The sequence below is a fragment of the Nilaparvata lugens genome, chromosome 10 (genome assembly GCF_014356525.2).
Source record: "Nilaparvata lugens isolate BPH chromosome 10, ASM1435652v1, whole genome shotgun sequence".
Taxonomy (NCBI): Eukaryota; Metazoa; Arthropoda; class Insecta; order Hemiptera; family Delphacidae; genus Nilaparvata; species Nilaparvata lugens.
The window spans coordinates 30644622-30665220 of NC_052513.1; the positions used below are offsets into that span (position 1 = coordinate 30644622).

The 20599-nt window shown below is 35.1% G+C and overlaps 1 protein-coding gene across 2 annotated transcripts in view; it reads right to left on the reverse strand.

Annotated features, from left to right (window-relative positions):
• LOC111056449 (roundabout homolog 2) overlaps positions 1–20599 on the reverse strand; it is a 365277-nt gene that overhangs the window by 296387 nt on the left and 48291 nt on the right. The window lies entirely within an intron of this gene.

A 20599-nucleotide genomic window follows, 5' to 3' on the forward strand; every position in this document is an offset into this window, starting at 1 on the left:
TACATAATTGAATACATTGAGTCTCTTGAGCTAAAGTTTATTTAACACAACATATCACATATGAGTAACGATTACATACACAGCGTAGTGCTTTCTCAATCATTGTTGACCAGCTCGTATTAAAAATATTCCTAAAAGATTCCAATGATAAATTTAATCGACTTCATGATTAATATTATTGGAAAATTCAGCTAAGCTTGTTGTACTAATATGTGAATGAGGAGCAAGTAGGATTTTCAAGTCTTATCTCCGCCTAATAAACGATATTCAAGCTTCAAAAATTTCAAATGTTAATATAATGAGAAGGAAAAATTATATTCCGTATCAGTTTCACACCTTTAAACAATACCTGGAAGTTCTTCTTTTGTTTGTATTACTTCTACGAAAACACCATTCCATGCGTTTTACTATAATGATAAGACAGCAATAATACAGAGTGAGCGATAATTTGCGCTCGATTTTCCTTTCAAATTCCTCATTCTCGTCTCCCTCACTCATTCTAATCGTCACTAACGGATTCTCCGACACTCCCTCTACTTCGAACTTGCTATTTGCTATCGATTCTTGAAGTGCTCTTTGTTTATTCATGACAAAATTGCAGACCAACAATATCACTCGAAGATATCCGACACAGGAGCTTTATCATTTTCTGAGATGTCTTGCTAGGCCTACTATTATCTTTTCAAGTGGGATCAACTTAAAACTGTCAGCATTAGAGGAATGAGGAAGGTTGATATTATTTTAAAGGAATACTGACAGCTTGAACGTGAATATCATTGTATCACTCTTGTTTAGCTGTAATTTCAAAGCAAACTATCATAAGTCGATTCTTGTTATTGCTGTGTATACTTTGTGTTTCATTCTAATTTGATCATTGTCTCTGTTTACTGGATTATAATTTTATTCTAGGCCTAGGCCTACTACGTATTATATAGTTGTAAGTATTCTACTCTTATTTGATTACTCTCTTTGCTTTATATATAGATCAGAGCCACATGCACAATATTATCCGTCTAACAAAAAAAAAACATTGTTGGTTTGATATTTATGTAAATAGAAGAAAAGGTTGATAAAAATATAGGAAGAACCAAATCTATGCATTGTTAAATTGATGTATTACAGTGAAACCTAGAAATGGTATATCTCCAGGGACCGCTCAGAAAATGTATGATTACGAGGTCTGTACTAAATCGGAGTGTATTAAATCAAGGTTACAAGGTATATAGACTTTAAAAATGACTGTAGAAAAAAATGAAAATGAGCTATAACAGAGTGAACTATATCAATGTTTTACTGTAGTTCGCACTAGTCGAAACCAACACCTTTGCGAACCAGCTACTTCTGAGATACATCCAAGAAATACTTTCCCAAAACAATTGGCCACTCATACAAACCACGTGAATCACCCCACAATGATTTAAAGAAGAGCACGATTAGTGGAATAGCCTCAGTTAAGCGGGAAAAAAACAAGGGACCGTGTTGAAGTCGGTATAAAAGCAGAAAGCAATTGAAAGTGCAATAGAGAAGAAATAAGTGCACACTGCGAAAGGGTTACAAGTTGTTGGTGGCAGGGGGGGGGGAGAGACGCAAGGGTAGGTGAAAGTTATGAGTGTACTTTATGTGTGGGGGGGGGGGGTAGATACACACATGTGGTGTGTGTATTATACGTTGGAGAAGGGGGCTAGTAGTAGAAAGGCCCTCTCGTACATACACTGAGAAGAGTATATTTATGTAGTAGTAGATATATTGAGGGGGGTAGAGGAGGTTCCAAAGGTAAGGTACCCTCTCGTATACATGGAGAAATAAAGAATATATACTGTATGTTTATATAGCTTGAAATATATTTCTTGTATATATACAGCATAGGTACTGAGTAATGGTCGGTGGATACAGCGTTGTGTATGGCGGTAGGAGGTTTGTCCTTCCCCCCTACCCCTGAATTTGAGAAAGGGGGGTCAATGACCAGCTTGTGTCCCCTTTGGGGTCGTTTTTAAAGGGGTTTGAGGTTGGGGCACCACACCATCCCAAGTGCACAATTCACATAAGCGCTTTTAAAATATTAACTGGTCGGGACTCACTCTTTCACAGATGTTGGTGTGTGTACATCATTCCGGCAAGCTGTGAATGGGAAAGGGTTCCTGTGAGACAGGAAGAGGAAGGAAGTGTGTGAGAGAAAGAGAGTAGTGGGTACGGAGGAAAGGAATAGAGAAAAGAGGTACGGTGAGTAAGAGATGAGAGAGCAAATGGTTGGAAAGGGAAGTAGAATTGAAAGAAAGTGGTAGGGGAATGGAGAGAAAAGAGAAAGGGAGGAGAAAAGGTAAGTGTTGAAAAGGTTGTAGGTGAGTGAAAAATGAGAAAAAAATGAAGAAATGAGGAATATATTAAAAAATGAGAATGAAGGAAGAGAAGAGATTCGGAGAAGGAAGAAAGAGGTGAAGATTCAAGATACAAGATCGTATATCTTGAAAAACCTTGAGCCGCAGAAAATCACTACAAATTACCTCTACTAACCGTATTGAAAAGGTGCAGTAGAAGAATGGAAATAAAGTCGTTTAACCTTCAATTATTTAGAGAAGTAGAGTACTGTTGTCTGAAATTAATCCCTTTCATTTTGGCTTCGTTCTCCTCCTGAAATAAAGTGGAAAGTTTTTCTGAAAAAAACCCGTGGGATAAAGAAATGATGAGAAAGGCGGAGAAAGGTCGCGGTTCTATGGTTAGATTGATTTCAACCTGTCAGCATTGATCGAATGAGAGGTGGTGATGTATTTGCATATGGAATACTGACAATGAGTCTCACTGTAGAGATGATAAGCTTGACTTCGAAGCGAGGTAGAAAGAGAGGGACCGATTGAAATGAGAATGATATTGATGAAGAAGGAGTATGAGAGAGGGAGTGGAAGAATAGAGGAAAAGGAGAGTGGTAGCCGGTAAAATGAAGTGGAGAAAAATCCGAGTCCTTTTTAATTCATTGAATAGATTATACTGTAGCTTTAATTAATTAAATTAGAGTCTCTTTTTCTCGGGGACCTCCGCTGGGTTCGTCCATTCTATAGAAGCAACGAACAACTCTGAAAACTCAAACTCCTGTTTTTTGTCATCCATCTTTTGTGCTGGTCTTTCATTATTTACTCTTTGGTCTATTCATGTCCCCTGGTCTTTTCTCTGTCATCCAGTTTTGTCCAGACTCTTGAAATGGTCAATTTATTTTTCAGACGGGAACGAGCAGGGATTTTTCTATTTGGTAGACTTCTACAGTATCATTGAGAGATAGGAAACATTCTCATTTTGTCAATTGTAATAAGGTATCTGCAATGTAGTAACATAAATTATTGTGTTCGAAACATGTCTGTTTCTAACCCAGTTTCTCCCATTAATTTTTTGTCTTCAGAAATGGATGAAATGTAAACATCTATCATTATTCATGGTGTTTGATAGTGAGACTTCAAGAAGCTTCAAAATTTTCAAGGGATCGACTTTTTCAAATTGATGATCCAAAACGAACAAAAGTTTTTAGTTGAGCTCTGTACACAAACTCAAATTCTGTCGAAGATATCTCAAAATCTGTTTCTATGATGAAATGATAACCCAATAAATCACTTTCAGTATACTTTTATACAAGGATTGAGTTTCAATGCTTATGAAATCATTATAAACATTCAATAGTCGTACAAATTTTCGCGGGCAGTTTTATAACTTGGAATATTTTTTCTCTTCGCATCAAGAAATGAAACTAACCAACTCTTCAATGTTGTCGAAGAAATAATTAATATTCTCCGTGAAGAAAAATGAATTTATGAGAACTGGAATATTGTTGAACTTTCGGTGGAAGAGAAATAATAATTTATAGCTAGGGATAATAATAATAATAATATAGGAGTGGCCGTAGTCAAGTGGATTTAATTATTAATATTTTGAATAATATCAATAATTTAGCTGATGAGGCTCTAGTTCCATTATCACTCAAAAATTCATTCACGTTAACACAAAAGATTTTTTTTGTTCGATGACTAATATCAATTGACAGAAAGAATATTAAGAGATCTCAACAGAATTTATGGCTAGGACTTTATCAAGCTTCCACCTTACTCTATCGATATATTCTAGTTGTACAGGACAGAAAGCTTCAGAAAGTTTTGTCAATAATGACATGAAAACAAGAAAATTTCTTCACATTCCCCCATTTTACCTGTCATAACACAGGCCTGACATCACACATAATGGTAGAGTGTCCCCAGGGCAATGTGAAAGCTCCTTGCAATTTTCTTTATTACTTGCTTGAGCCCCAGAAATCAATACACATGTCAACCTGGCTGCTTTCTTCGTTCGCACTCACTCACTTCCACGATCACTCTTTCACGTTTTTATTACTTTTCTACACTTTGTATTACTTCATCAATCGATAGAACGTTCCTTCAATACGCTAACAAGGAAGAAAAATATATTGGATTGAAGCTACTCTTGCAGGTTACAGGTTAGTGCTACTTCACGTTCTTGGTTCAAATAATACTGATAAAGTATCTTAATAAGGATACTTGAATTGTTAAGTTATATATAATTCATTATATAGTACCCTTTTTTCAAAACGTTTGTGTAAACTCTCATATAAAACACAATATAAATAGAAAGAAAATGAAAAATCTATTAATTCAAAATAATTTATTAAAAATAATATCAATTGAAAATTATTAATAATGAATTCTATTAATCTGAATTCAAAAAAAGTACTGAGATTTCTTTTTTTCTTTCTATTTATATTACTATTCAGAAAAGAGAAAACACAAATAGTTTCAGCTTTATTTACTATTTCGAAAATATAGTTTTATTGAATATTTTGAAAATCCAACTTGAATAATGGTGCCCTCATATATGTATATTTTCAAATAAATAAATAAATAAAATGGATTCAAAGCCGAAACTAGTTGTGTTTCATATTATAGTATTTTATATAGAATATATTTAAAGAAGGGTACTGTATGATTTTGATTGTTCCTATATTATTACTACGGTAATAATAATCATAATCAACTAGTAGTAGAAGTTGTATTTTAAAGCAGAAATATACATTTTTAGAACCGGAGTTAAAATACTGCTATATGATGATTAAATGTTGAATATATGACCTTAATACTTTTTAACTAATTGTTCAACTACAGTACATTCAAAACTATGGACAAAAACGACCAAGAGACTTCCAAGAAATAAAATATCACCCTCAAAGAGTACTTACTTCAAAGAGAACAAACCACTCCACCCTATTTTTCAAAACTTTCAATCGGTCTTACAAAAAAGCAGGGTTCTCCTTGAATTCCTCTACAACATAAACCCACAAAGAAATTAATATTCCAGATTTCAATAAAATCCAACAGGGAAATCGCAAAATTCCTGACTTCCCTTCACTTAAACAATAAGAGTGAATAGGGATTAGCTCAACGAGGTTCTTTCTTCTCACTTCAAACTTTTAGCATCCCTTATGAATAAAGACATTGCTAACCATTTTAGCAATACTGACAATTCGAAAGGGAACTAGTTGAAGCAGTGACGTCACAACAACAGACTTTGTCTTCTTCATATTTTCGTCTGAGGGACAAAAACAATACAATGATATCCTTCTGTTATTCTGTCATCAGATGATGGACGAAACACACCCTCTGACAATAATATTGAGGGTTGTTGTCAGTAAAAGAAAAACAAGGGTGCTTCTTGAGAAGTAGGAGAGAAGAGAGGGAAGGTGGACAGAGTTCCCCTGAGGAGAAAGTTGTGGTAAGGAGACAAACGAAATAGAACTGGAAAAAAGAAGGAGAAAAAAGAGGAGGAGATGAAGGAGAAGGAAAGGAGAAGAAGAGGGATGATGAGATAGAGGAGCTGGAAAAGAAGAAGAAGAAGAAGAAGAAGAAGAAGAAGAAGAAGAAGAAGAAGAAGAAGAAGAAGAAGAAGAAGAAGAAGAGAAGAAGAAGAAGAGAAGAAGAAAAGAAGAGAAGAAGAAGAAGAAGAAGAAGAAGAAGAAAGAAGAAGAAGAAGAAGAAGAAGAAGAAGAAGAAGAAGAAGAAGAAGAAGAAGAGAAGAAGAAGAAGAAGAAGAAGAAGAAGAAGAAGAAGAAGAAGAAGAAGAAGAAGAAGAAGAAGAAGAAGAATAAGAAGAAGAAGAAAAGAAGAAGAAGAAGAAGAAGAAGAAGAAGAAGAAGAAGAAGAAGAAGAAGAAGAAGAGAAGAAGAAGAGAAGAAGAGAAGAAGAAGAAGAAGGAAGAAGAAGAAGAAGAAGAAGAGAAGAAGAAGAAGAGAAGAAGAAGAAGAAGAAGAAAGAAGAAGAAGAAGAAGAAGAAGAAGAAGAAGAAGAAGAAGAAGAAGAAGAAGAAGAAGAAGGAATACGTCTGAGGTATGATTGGCAGAAGAAATGCCTGAGGGTGGATTGCGGGAGCTAGTTGCATAACAAACAAAATATGTGGGGGAAAATGATTTGATAAATACATTTTGCAATAGTATGCTGTGTGAAGAGCTATGCAAGTGTAAACAATACCATGAGTGAGGAAACATCCAGTATGTGCTTATATATTTTGTTTCACGATAAATGATACGAGTTGAAAATTTGATAACAACGGTAACTGGCTGAATGACGTTGAGTAATTCATCCTCGCGATAAATAATGTTACATACATCACATCTATATGGACTGCATAAACTTGGGATAGTTTCCTGTTGTGAGCAGTAACTGTGAATAGAAAGTTGATTTTTTATTGTTATTAGTAATAAAGATCAAATATAATACTGTGTAATAGAGTGATACTGATACTGTATAATATAGTTTAATACTGTGTAAATGATACAAGGAATGTGATACTAGAGCGAATACTGTTCACTTGATGAGTAATGAGAATAGACAATAATTATTATTCTCTTATTTCAATTAACAAATATATTCAACATGAGTTTCACAGCAAGCTACTTCTCTCAACACTAACGATATCGATTGGAATGTCAAAGTGTCTCAAAAAACCAAAACAAATCAAACTTTGGGATAAAAGCTGAGTTTCATTCTATTTTTGAATAAAATAAGAAATTTTCAAGATGATATAAGAACCAGATCTTCCACTCCATCCACTGGAATTGTTGAAAACTCAGAGACCTACAAATCCTTTTCCGCATTCCTTGTGAGGCAACGCATTTCTCAGCCGAATAACTCGTTCCCCTCTCATAAAGTAAGCCACCCGTCTCAGTCTGGCCAGAAACTACTCGAAATGAATAAATCACGAATAAACATCATAATCAGGTCACGTTCAAACAATAAACAACTGGGCCCTTTCCGCGAAAATTCCGCACAACATTTGTTATGGTCCGGGTGCCCATTTATCCCAGCTACTAGAGAGATTCGTCTGTCTTGAAGTGGAAATGCTGAGCAACTGGGTATAACTTGCGGGAAAATCGATTTTGTTCAGTTTCAACCATGTCAAAGAAGCGATGGAGTGCATAGTAAATTATAGCTGGAGTAGCTATGATTTGAATTTGAATCAATCTAATCTTTGAAATGGAATTTTTAGTTGGATTCAGTCATAACAAACGAGTAATTACAGCGCTCATCCTATCTTATTGAGAAAATTGGAGCATACTAGGATCGAATATATCTCATATTCTAATGATAAAATTTGTAATATTTATCAAGGTTTGTTTACCTGTGTCATTTGTTGGAAGTCTTGTCAGAGCTACAAGATTTTGCCGATACAAGACTGGTTCCCAAAGAATGGAATCAAGTGCTTACCTGGAATAGAACATAAAATCACATTATTCACATGATTGACTATTGATACTTCAGTAAGAAATAAATTTTAATACTTACAAGAATTCGATTCACATAATGATCATAATATCACACAGACTGAATATTTAGAGATGCATTACAATGATATGGATTATACTTCTTGAAGATTTTCAAGCTCCTAGAGAAAATACTATAGTTTTTCCACGAAACTTCTACGACTATAATTATTCTCATAAACTATTTATTCTGGAAGAACTAGTACACTATACAAATTGTGTCACTTTGTATTCTAATCACAAATATGAAATAATTTATCACACTGGTTATAAGGTTTTAGGATAGTACAGGAGAATCTGTCACATCCAATTCTCATCCCAAATTGTATTTTCATGGAAATCATTACTTCCATCACATCCACATTCAAAATTGATTCCAGTATTTCTAAATTGTAACAGAAGAATAGAATATACTGAAATCTGTTGTTAGATAATAATTATAAAGATTTAATCTGATCTACTCATGCATGTTCAAAGGACCTTCATCCCTCAAATGACCATAGGCCTACATCCTGGCTCCTGCAATAGATCATACCCCTCACACAAAACCGTTTACAACCTCAAACTTTGAGATAGTTTGGGGCAGACAAACGCGATTGAGATTCGCATTTGGGACAACTTGGTGTGGCCACTCTAATAGCAAGACAAGGCACCCTGTGCGAGGGTAGCCACCCGGTAGTGTCCCCGCACGAGGCTAGCACGTGTCTGTGGGTCCAACGTGAAAGTTTGAGGTGGCAATTAGGGAAGAACAAGGCGAATTTATCATTCCACGACGATTCTATCTCCTTTAACGCATCCATCACTCCACAACCATCCGGTTTCTCATCCTTTATCATCCCCTCCTCCATCTTCTCCTCTTCCTCTTTCTCATCCACTTCCTCCTCTTCCTCCAACATCCTTCTCTATCCTTCTCGTACTCCTTTCGACTTATCTTCTCCTCTCATGCTCATCCTTCAACCGCCCTAAAACAATCCAAACCAATGTCTTGATCTATCATTGGTTTTCTTTGTCTCAGTGATATAACTCACTCTGTCCTCCCAGCTTACACCCTCTCTTGAATATTGGACAGTACTTTAGTTTTTCCGCTTTCTGTTTTATTCTGTTTATTCTGTTCTTGAATACTGTACAACATATTTTTGATTATTATCTTAAACAAAGTGATCCTTACTACTGTAGATCTAAAAATTGTTCATTTCAATCTTTTATTATCATCCAATAATTATCCTGATAACAATCCTCGTCTACCATATTTTAATCGAATAAGATTCTGATACTGAAAAGTATTTGAATAATACAATATTCTATTTTGTATTGTATTCATTCTTATCTTGTATGTGTATCTCAAATAAATCAAAATATGGTAGATTAGGATCGAAATCCTGATTGTGGAATGATAATGAAAGATGAGAATAGAAATCATTTCAACAGTAACGAAGATGGTTGTTTTGGTTCGAAGTTTCAAAAATGTCAAGGATCAAAAAATCATTATTGCTAATCAAAGCTCAAATTCAATTTTTGAGTTGATGATCTGATTTTTGATTAAGTCAATATTGAATTGATTTCAGCTTGATATTCAAGCTTGAGCTAAGCTTAGTTCAATAACTTAAACTACCCTGACATTCCAACTTTTCTCAAATTCATTTGTACTTCGAGAGATAATTGGTAGGTGGAATCGTTTTCCTGGTCCCAAACAATCTATTAACGCAACTTCAAGGTAATGAGAATCCAGAACCATGATACTTTTAACGAAGAAGAATTGTATGGTCAACTGAAATTATATCATCGAATTCGCATTAAAACAATTTCGCTTAGAGCATATATTTTGATTCCATACAGACTCAACTATTTCTTTCACCCTTCCACAGTTTATTCATTTATCATTGTTGAAATTAAATATATTAAATAGAGCTATATCTATAGAATCAATTGAATAAACCCATTGAGATTATTAAAGAAAGAAAAATGATAGAGTTGTAGTTCGTGTTATCGAATGGGTATGTTGAGCTGTTGGTCTCAGCTGAGATATGACATTCGTAAGGCTCATTGACGGCTTCAATTATATACTCAGACGAGGTGGAACTTCCGTCACAGATTCCACTCCAATGAAATCCATACGAATATTATTATAACTATCATTCTTATGCTCTTCAGAATCATTAAAATATGCTGAATACAGTACAAGTAATAGATTGGGATGAATGAGGAGTATTACAAGTATTATAACAGAGAATGAGCTGTTGAGAAATATCAAAGTGAGAGATAACAACTATCCCAAATTGTTGAACCCGGGGGTCAAGACTCAAACCACCGTAAGTAATTCACTAAAGAAGGTCATGAACCTGGCAGATAAGACTGGATCCAACTTGTAGCCTTCAGGTCTGGCAAATTCAGAAGTCCGAACAGATTAGGCCTGTCAGAGTTGTAGTCTGTATTTGAGTATCGTGTAACTACTTGCCATAATTTGTATTCAGATTATCTCGCCGGCGTAGGTTGGTAATAATGGGCCAATCTTGGGGCGTGCTTCCTGCAGGCATAAGATGCAAGAGAGAAATGGGATGGCGGATAAAGGTGGTGGAAAAGATGAAGAAGGTGGTTGGGAAGAGTAGGAAGAAGTTGGCGAAGAAGAGGAAGGAGATGCAGAAGGTTGAGAGAAGAAGGAAGAAGAAGAAAGGTAGGGAACAGGTAAAAGTAAAGGAAGAATGAGAAGAAAAGAAAGTAGAAGAGGAATAGAACAAGAAAAATGTGACAAAAAGGAGATGAGAAGCAGAAAAAACTAGGGGGAAGCAGGGGAGAAGAGATATGGTAATGTAGAAGATGGAGATGAAGAATGAATTGATTGAAATGATATCAGAGAGAGAGAGAGAGAGAGAGAGAGAGAGAGAGAGAGAGAGAGAGAGAGAGAGAGAGAAAGAAAATGATGGAAAAGGATGGAAACTAGGGGGAAGCAGGGGAGAAGAGATATGGTAATGGAGAAGATGGTGATGAAGAATGAATTGATTGAAACGATATCAGAGAGAGAGAGAGAGAGAGAGAGAGAGAGAGAGAGAGAGAGAGAGAGAGAGAGAGAGAGAGAGATTATAGAGAGAAGATGAATAAGAAGAAAAAATAATGCGGAAAAGATGTGAAGATTGAGGAAAGGAGAGAAATAATACAGTTAAGTACAAGAGAGTTATTAAAATTATATTAATAAGGAATGGATGGTCAAGATGAAGAATGTAAGAACATAATGAAGAATTGAGAAAGATGATAATATATAATGATAATAATAATGTGGGAGAAAAAAATGATGATTAGAAATTTGATAAGAGTTTAGATGAGGGATAACAAAATAGAAATGAAGCTTGTGATAATAAGAAGAGCAGAAAAGAAGATTAAGATTGAAAATAATGATGAATTAAAATAACATTTAGAATTGATAAGGTAACGTTATGGGAAAACTACCGATGAAAATGAGTGTGTGAACAAGTTGAACAAGGAGTTCAAGGTATACAGAAGTGAACTGGAATGAAATAGGTACTACGAAAAATTATTGAAAATTTGATAACTATCAATGATTTAAAAAGAATTGAAGACAATTACAATAATTGATGGAATGAATTTGATGGAGGACATACTGGGGAAAGATTAAGGGAGAGAAATCTTAAGAAACATGAAATTTGAAGAGCCATAAAGGATCTTTACAGCAAAATACATGAATACATGCGCTGAGAGGAAAATTCTTGTTTCTTTAATGCTGAACTGGTGGACTAATTCTTTTCTGTTCTCATTTCAGTGAGAAAACGACCAAATTAAGAAGAAAGAACAAAGAAATAGAATATATAACCTTGATCAAAGTAAGGGATGATAAAGGAAGCTCAAAGAGAACAACCGATGAAGGAATGTGCCGAAAAGGGATGATGGGGGATATCCTTGGTGACCCTTCGATCTCCATTGGATTAGCATGCAGGCTGGGTGCATGCCTTCCCTCAAGGCTAAGCACGAAGCACCAAGTCCCCTCCAACGGCACTGTCACGGACTTTGGACTTGGTCCTACCAACCAAAACGTTGCTATTAATTTCGTTTGGATATCGGTCCAGCCTAAACCTCAGCTACCCCTAAACAATTTACCCCTCAAATCCTGGAATATCAGCCTCTCCTCTGAGATACCACTCTCCTTCTCTAACATACCACTCTCCCTCTCTAACATACCACTTACCTACTCTGCGATACAAGCATCTCCTCCTCAGGAATAGCATCCTTCCCTAAAATGCCCCAAAAAAGGATCATCGAATTTTGTTAGACGTCTACCCCTAAGACGTCATCTTCTTCTAGTATTTTGGCCTCCTTCACGATGTTATTCGGTTTTTGGTCTTTCTTACTCCTCCTTTTTCTCTTCTACTCTTTCAACCTTTCCCAAGTAGAGTAGATGAGTTCTCCCTCACTATTTATTTCTCCATTTCTTCTTATTTCAGTTCAAATTTATTTTTCAATTCTTTCATCTCTTCTCATTTAACTTTCAATTTTTTCTAGTAAGGACTCCACTAAATCATACACATTTCACAACATGCTCATATCATCCTTTTCATCTTCTCGAATCTATTTTTCTACTTCTCTTCTCACGCTGTGTATCGCTACTCACATCATTCTCATCTCTTCATTCATTTTTCATTTTCATACATTTTTCATTGTAATACATTTTTTAATTGTCATACATTTTTCACTGTCTTCATTTTTCATTTATTGTGTTGAACAATCTATCAATTATACATCTAATGGTAAGTATTCACCTATCATCAGCTCACTTTCTCTTGTTTTCAATCATTTTTTCCTTGTCCATCTCAAACCTCTGTCCATTCTTCCCATTTTTTTTTAAATTATTTTTCCAATGATAAATCCAATTTTTTCTTCAAATTAATTCTTTCCACTCTCATTCTTCTGCTCTATTTATGATCGCCTCCATTATTACCTATTATTACCTACTCCCAACCACCATCTACCTCCTCAGTGTCATCTCTCCATCATCTTTCTCTATACGATCCTGCTCTTCTCTTCCTCATCTTAGTTCTCTCCTTCTCTATTCACATCTTCTCCCTCCTCTACTCAAACCCGATCTCACCCTTCCTCTCATCCTCCACTCTTAATCCCACCCTCAGCATCTCACAAAATTCATGTATTTTCTCTGTGTCTACTGATCTCACCATAATCTTCTTCTATACCATCTTCTCTCCTCCTTCTGATCTCAGTTTTGTCTTTCTTCTTCTCTATGCCTACTGATCTCTTCACCATATTCTTCTATTCCATCGTCCTCTCCTCCTTCTGATCGCAGTTATGTTCTTCTTCTTCTCTATGCCTACTGATCACTTCATCATCTTCTTCTTTTCCATCTTCCTCTCTTTCTGATCTCAGTTCCGTCTTTCTTCTTTTCTATCCCTTCTGATTTTTTCATCATCTTCTTCTATACCATCCTCCTCTCCTCTTTCTGATCACTGTTCTCTCTTTCTTCATCCACATCTTCTTCTCCTCCCATCTCCTTTCAAACCCGATCCCACCCTTCCTCTCATCCTCTTCATCAACCCCTCCCTCATCCCCTCCTTCAGCATCAAATAGAAGCGGACTTGCACTCACTAAACTATACAGAAATACATTGAAGTGAACCCCACTCACTACACTATAATATACACATATAATATACAGTCTACCCATAGAATCAAGCGCTGATAAATATTTGAAGTTGTCGAACTATGGCCCAACAGTGCGGTCGTTGTATTGCTTATTTGAGGCCGGCTCAACCGACAACCTCTGGCTCTCCAACTTTGCAAATGTCAATTTGTGGATTGGATCCGAGTTATTGCTGGATTCTCTGAGATAGAGTTATACTGAGATGTCTGTGAGGCTGGGATAATTGGTTGATGGATGGATTCTGTTGTAGACTCATAACTTTATTCATGATGCAAACAACACTGATATAATAACATTGGTGAGTAAAATAATAAGGCAATCCATGTGTTATTTCCCTTCCAAATTCAGTTGATGACAGTGTCTAAGGTGAGTTGTTCACATACAATTTTATAAATGAAATTATATATTATATCCAATTATCAGATTGTTGTGAAATTCTAAGTTAGAAAGTAGTCTCATTCAGTGTCAATACTATAAATATGTACTTAATTATCAAAAAATATCAATTATTTATATTTTCCAAATGTTATTTTATATCCAGGTGAAAACTGAGATTGATTTTTTTATCTTGTAGATGAATAAATAATATTGAATTAAGCTAATACGCAGGTAATATTACCATTAAGAAGTAGACTAACAGAGAATGAAGCACAGCGAGCAATCAGTTTGAGAAAAATAAATGACAAATTGTATTTCTACGCAATTCTCCATAAAATATCATTCTCAATATGTGAGTTCTATTAACATGATCAAAATTCTCATATGTGTATAGTTTATCATAATTTGTTATATCCTTATAGTGGTTTGCTTCTTGGTTGTAGATATTTGAAGACTAAAAAAAATACGATATGTGTATTGTGGTCTATTCACTAGTAGTTCTGTGAACAGTAGACCTCACGCAGTATTCTCATCCACAAGTACCTGATTGAAACTATGTACCTTATGGAAATACAGCAATAGACTGGCTTCTCCACACATCTGTGTAATCACTTGTCAGCTGATTTATGATGAGTAATTCTATAGTCTGATTTTTACTCTAATATTGGGGTATGAAGGAGGCTCCTTTTTCCTTTCATATTATCCTTGAAATGCAAAATTTCCAAAAACCTCGTATATACGTCGAAGCGCAATTAAAAAAGGAACATACCTGTTCAATTTCATGAAAATCTATTACCGCGTTCTGCCGTAAATGCGCAACATATAAACATATAAACATATAAAAATTTAAACATTCAAACATTTGAACATTAAGAGAAATGCCAAATCGTCGACTTGAATCTTAGACCTCACTTCGCTCGGTTAATTAACGATTCAACCCAATGTAATAATATTAGATAAAGATAATAAATGTGATACACGTGTGGGTATTCTTTTCAATTTAAATTTAACACTAGCCGATAATAATTATCAACACTATCTTGGTCAAGAATTATTCTATCAGTAACAAATGTAGGATCTCACTAACCAATAGTATTACAAAAAAATCCGAAAACTGACAACTTTTTGTATTGACCAATCACGACTCACCAATTCTCTCTCTCCGATGATTGCAGTCAGTGTCAAACCCGAGAGGTCACGACTAGAATAAGAAATGAGATCGACACTAGCTCACTCTATCGGCGACTCTGGAAAACTCAGATTGTCACAGCTTTCCTCGCTGACGATGGTAATAATAGCGTAGACGACGAGAAAATTCGCGAGAAAGGAAAAACCAGCCGGAAAAGCTCCGTCCAGAGATGAAAATCTGTGTAGCACAAGATGGAGGAAGCGGAAAAAGAAAACTCCAGGGGACAAATAATACAGCTTGAGGGGAAAAGAAGAAATATGTCATTTATCATCGACCTTTTAATGTAACAGATTCGTCTGAGATTGTACACTTTCCTTTAACCCTTGCAATCTTCTACCCTCCAATTTACTGATTTTTCTCTGCTATCACTGGATTTTCCCCCTCTGGAAAAAATGTGGACAGGCCCATCACATATATACAGATGTGTACCCTATAAAGATGTGTATACAGGTACTACAGAGGAAATCTTTTTTGCTAGCATCGAAGAAGACTCACTTAATCTGGTCCATTTAATATAAACTCATTATGGGACAGCTGTGGGAGAGAGAGGGTTGATATTGAGAGGGATCAATGATTGATGAAAGTAAAGAGTGGATGGAGGAAAAAATAATGAAATAGGAGAAGAAAGTCGAGAGAGAAAGAAGATGAGAAGAGGGAAGGCAGAGGTATGAATGGAAATGAGGAATTGAAAGGATCAATTGGAAATGATAGGATGTATTGATACAGATGAGGATGGGCAAAGTAGAAGAGGATTATTGGTAGAGAACAATGAATGATGAAGAGAACAAGATGATGGAAATGTGGAATGTGGAAGAAATCGAGAAAAAAGAGTGTGCAGTATGGAAATTATATAGAGGGCAGGAAGAGTAACAACAAATGAGAAATAGAGGAGGTGGTAAGTATAAATGAAAAGAAAAAGGAGAAAAAGTTGATGACCAAATGTTGGCAGTATTGAGAATGTGGATGGGGAGAATAACATAATTAAGACCGATACAGCAATGTGCCAAATTGTGAATATGAAGAGCATAACATACAAACGAATATGAGAAGGTGAAATGAAGTTCTAAATCGAATTTTGGGGAGTACGGTCCCACTCTATCAAAAGATGTCAAATTATTAATCGTTGAACTGAATAAATAATATTTCAAGAGAGATGATCGATTGTTAGATAGGACACACATAATGAGAGAAAAAAGGTTCAATGAAGTCTGGAACCTGAAACAAACAGATGATGAATAATTGGCTTTGAAAGAGAAGAGCAGCTAAGAAAATTTGAAATAAATATAAAAAAGAGTGGAAGAGTGTGTAAGCAAGAAAAACCACATATTATAAGTGAGAGAATATAATGAGAGTAAATAGAATATAATAAGAGAATATAGTGAGAGTAAGAGCAATGAGGAAGGGAACAATTTAGTGAAAAACAGAAGATCAAGTAAAATATATTGATAATAGAGGGGTGAAGGGAAAAGATTGAATGATTAAAAGGAAAAGAGAGTAATAGATCAGGGAGATAAGTAGTATGAGAGAAAATGAAATAGTGGTTGAGGAATAAAATGAATGAATAGAATGAGAAGGACAGATAATAATGATTCAGAAAGAGAATGCAAACCATGGAAAGAACAGACTCATCTGACATTGAAATGAAGATAGAAAATCACTCTTTTTTCAAAATCTGGACGATATTTCAGTACAAGAGAGAGAGAGAAAACGGGAAGATCTGGAACTGATCCTGATAGTTAATTTCATCCTTTTCTGACGAGAATTATTTCCGTTCATTAATTCATCTCCGGGGCAGAGTAATCCTATAATACGGCGAAGGAAAAGCGGGCTGGGACCATTGGATTAAATTAGGGCGATAATTTTTCAAAATAAATCACTGTTGCCTTATTACCGTTGGCCGGTTGCTGGTCCTAAATCTGGTTGAACTAGAGGTTAATTTTTTGAAAAAGTTCATCGTTTAGTTAGAAAATTGAGATATGAATTGATGATCTCTGTTGAAGGGATAAATATAATTGATGGATTAGTTACTGAATGAATGAATTGGAGTATTAGCAATAGGGGATGGCATCGTTGTAAAGAAATCACAGAAAAGTTCAGATTATATTTTCCACTGGAGGTTAATTATTTTGAAAAGTTGAGGGTTCAGATGGAAAGTAAAGATATGGTTTGGTGTATTTGCGGTTGGAGGGAGAAATATAAATGATAAATGGATTATTGAGAGAATTGATTGAAATTATTGAATCGATCTTAGCTACAGGAGACACTGAGAAATATTTTAGAAGTTATTTTTCTGAGTGAAATTTAGAGTTGTGTTGAAAGTTCGGGATAGAAAATGATATGATTATTATGTTTGAGTGATGTATTTAATTGATGAATAATGAGTTAATGAGAGAATGTATATGACACATTGCTTGATCTGCTATCAAAATCAATATCCAAGTACATTTCTATTATATTAGTTCATGTATTAAAGTGTTATTGTCAATGCCTGAGATATAGTAGAAGACTTAATAACAGAACTCTATTGGATATTGTTCTCCAGAAAATAACTGACAGCACCATACTTCATCACAGTTTTAAACAATTAGACCCTTACAAAAAGTCTGCACTCTTGAGTGCTACAACGCAACCATGAAACAGATGTACCACAAACCATAAAAAAACATGTCAACACTCTTGTAAGTGTTTCTGAGAAGAGCTTCAGCCATCTCCTCGAATACTAAAATAGGCATCTCAATGAATTTCCAAAAAAATAACCAAAGAAATGTTTCGAAAAACATTGCGGCGTGTTTGAATTGAAAACGACAGCCTGCCGAAAAAAATGACCCGAGTCAATTAAGTACGACTGTTTTTTGAGTTAGTTAGCTGAGTTAATGTTTTTAGTTAGGGGCGAGTATTGTTTTTATAGGCAAGTGCTTAGAGCAAGACGTAATATTCATAATAAAAAGCAACACATGCGAGCAGCGAGAAGTAGAATGGAATTATGAAAAAGAAAGAACAGATATCTTTTTTTGTGTAGATTGCTCTTCACTGGTAGCATCTAGTAACATCTGTGACTGTTTCCAGAAGGAAAAAATCAGTTTATTAAGCCAGAAATGGAGTAATGCGTTCATCTTTTAGTGGTTTGAGGCATTAGGTAGCGAATAATTGCATGTAGAAACATTTAAAGATTGGGATGCAGCGTTTAGGGAGCGAAGATGAAGCTCATTTTCGTGAATTTATTAGATAATAAGCTGGATGGTACTCTTATAAGCTTCAAGCTTGCTTCAGACTCTTGTTGAAGAAGAATTTTCTTCAATATTCTCGAAATCCATGTATCATGTCTTGAAAGGATTATTTTCCATTAAAAAATTGAGTTTCTCCTAGAACTCATATCAGGTAATTGACACCCATGACAATGCGATACATTGATGCAGTGAGGTATTTTCAAAATTCCCCTAGCTTCAATAAGATTTTATTTGTCTATTTCAAACAAAGCTCACTCACTCCATACTACTTCAAAAAGATGTCAACTAAATAAATTCATTCAAGTATCTCTCAGTTCCTAAATGTATACAATTTGAACCCTCCAACATATTCCCATCAACTGCAACCTATCTATCACTAAATATCTACTAAAAGCAAGCGAAATCCATTTCCATAGGGCCTCTCCACTCGACATTGATCTACAATCTAAATCTACAAAAAAAGAGAATTTACTCCACATAATAAACAATCCAGTGTCACATTGATTAAACACAGCCTACTTCACATCTCGAGTGTGTCCCCCTATCAGCTTCAATATTGTCCCAGAGCCTAACTTCCGAATATATATATTTATATGTATCTTTCCTACACAATGTAGCATACCTATTCTGAAACGTCTACCCCCAAAAATCTGAAATATATAAGCTCATATACTGTATACTATACCTTTTACAAAATATATCTATCTATAACTATATCCAACTTTTATTCTCTGAGATTTTGGGAGCAGATGACACACATAAAAGTAAGATTTATCATGGTTTAGTAGATTTTACACAAAACGCTACAAACGAATAATGAAGTAGCCACTTTCCTAGTGCGACATTCACCTCTCACTGTCAGAATCTGTTGAAAGTGAAACATTGATTCTACATACAAGGAACACCGACAATTTAAAGTGAATCTCACCACAGTAAGATACTGTTTTAGCTGTCAGTATTGTATCCATGAATAATATCAATGCTTACCATGCAACCAATACTGACAGATCGAAGTGAATTTCACTTGCGTGTGACAAAAAAGTGAAGATTTGCAACACACCGCTGCACATCATATTATTCAGGGAAGGGAGTTTGGGTGACAATAGGACAGCGCAACGAAAAGGGATGGAAAACAGCGAAAATAAAGGATGAAAGGAGACGGAGAGCAACAGCTGTTCGGATGATGTTTAGCCAAGAGGACAGATGAATGGACGAGCAGAAGGTATCATGCTGTGAGAGAGAGGAAGAAAGAGTATTGTCGTTGGTTGTGAGATGGGAACTTGAGGTGTTTTTGTTGGGGAATAGGGAGGTGATTCAAGATTTGACTGGTATTTTGAGTGGTTTCTATAAGAAATGCCAGTATATTGGACTACTAAGCTGTAGTTTGAGATCAACAGATAGTATTTTTCGTTTTAGAGGGTAATTCTGTGACATTGAGAAATGGTAATGCACTAACAGAGTAAAGTGAAGATGATAAATGAAGTTTGACAATTTATTAGCAACATGTAATGAGATGATCTAGTTTCTCATTATTACTGTATCGTATTATTATAGGTATTAAATATTCAAGTAACATTAAACCATTTGTGTTGTACCCATGCTGTTTGTAGGAAGTTCTTTTTGATAATAAATAATAGTTTCGCTAAAAATATGTTTCCCTTATTAGTTGGAAATTATTCATTTGTTCTGTCTTGAAAATTGAAAAAAATAGAGTTCTTTGCATGATCTCTTACTAAAACTTGAATCTTTATGAATTACATGTAATTTGTACTGAAGAGAAATGTAGAATTTTGATAGAAAGCATATTCCTTATCCAATTGAATAGATTTTCAAAAATAGCATTCTTGCAACGATTTTCACTGTACATATTTCGGAAAAAATCAATTTTATCTCAATAAAATGCAAAAATTCAAAGTTCTAGATTTTTCACCAACACATAGATAGCATCTCTGTTTCTGGCTCTAGCTTTATGCATCTAGTGATATATTTCCCCAATTAGTCAAAAGTTGGCTGAAGCTAATGTTATTTGCAATCATTCAACATCAGTTTATGACCTCATTGCACATTGTGCGTGGAATTAATAATCCAATAACATTCATTGAACAAACGGAGTCTGTTCTTTGCTACTCAAGCGATTGAGTGCAATGCATTTATGAAGAAATATTTTGTGATTCGTCTACTAAGAATCTTGAAACCTAGAATCAGAAGCTTTCATCTATTTTTAGTTCACAAACGCACCCGCTTGGTGCAGTGCAGTTCTTGGGAAGAATTCCACAATAATTTCTGAAGTGTGATTGGTATCATTTCTCAGAAAAACATGAATCAAGTAATCAGTAGGTTTCA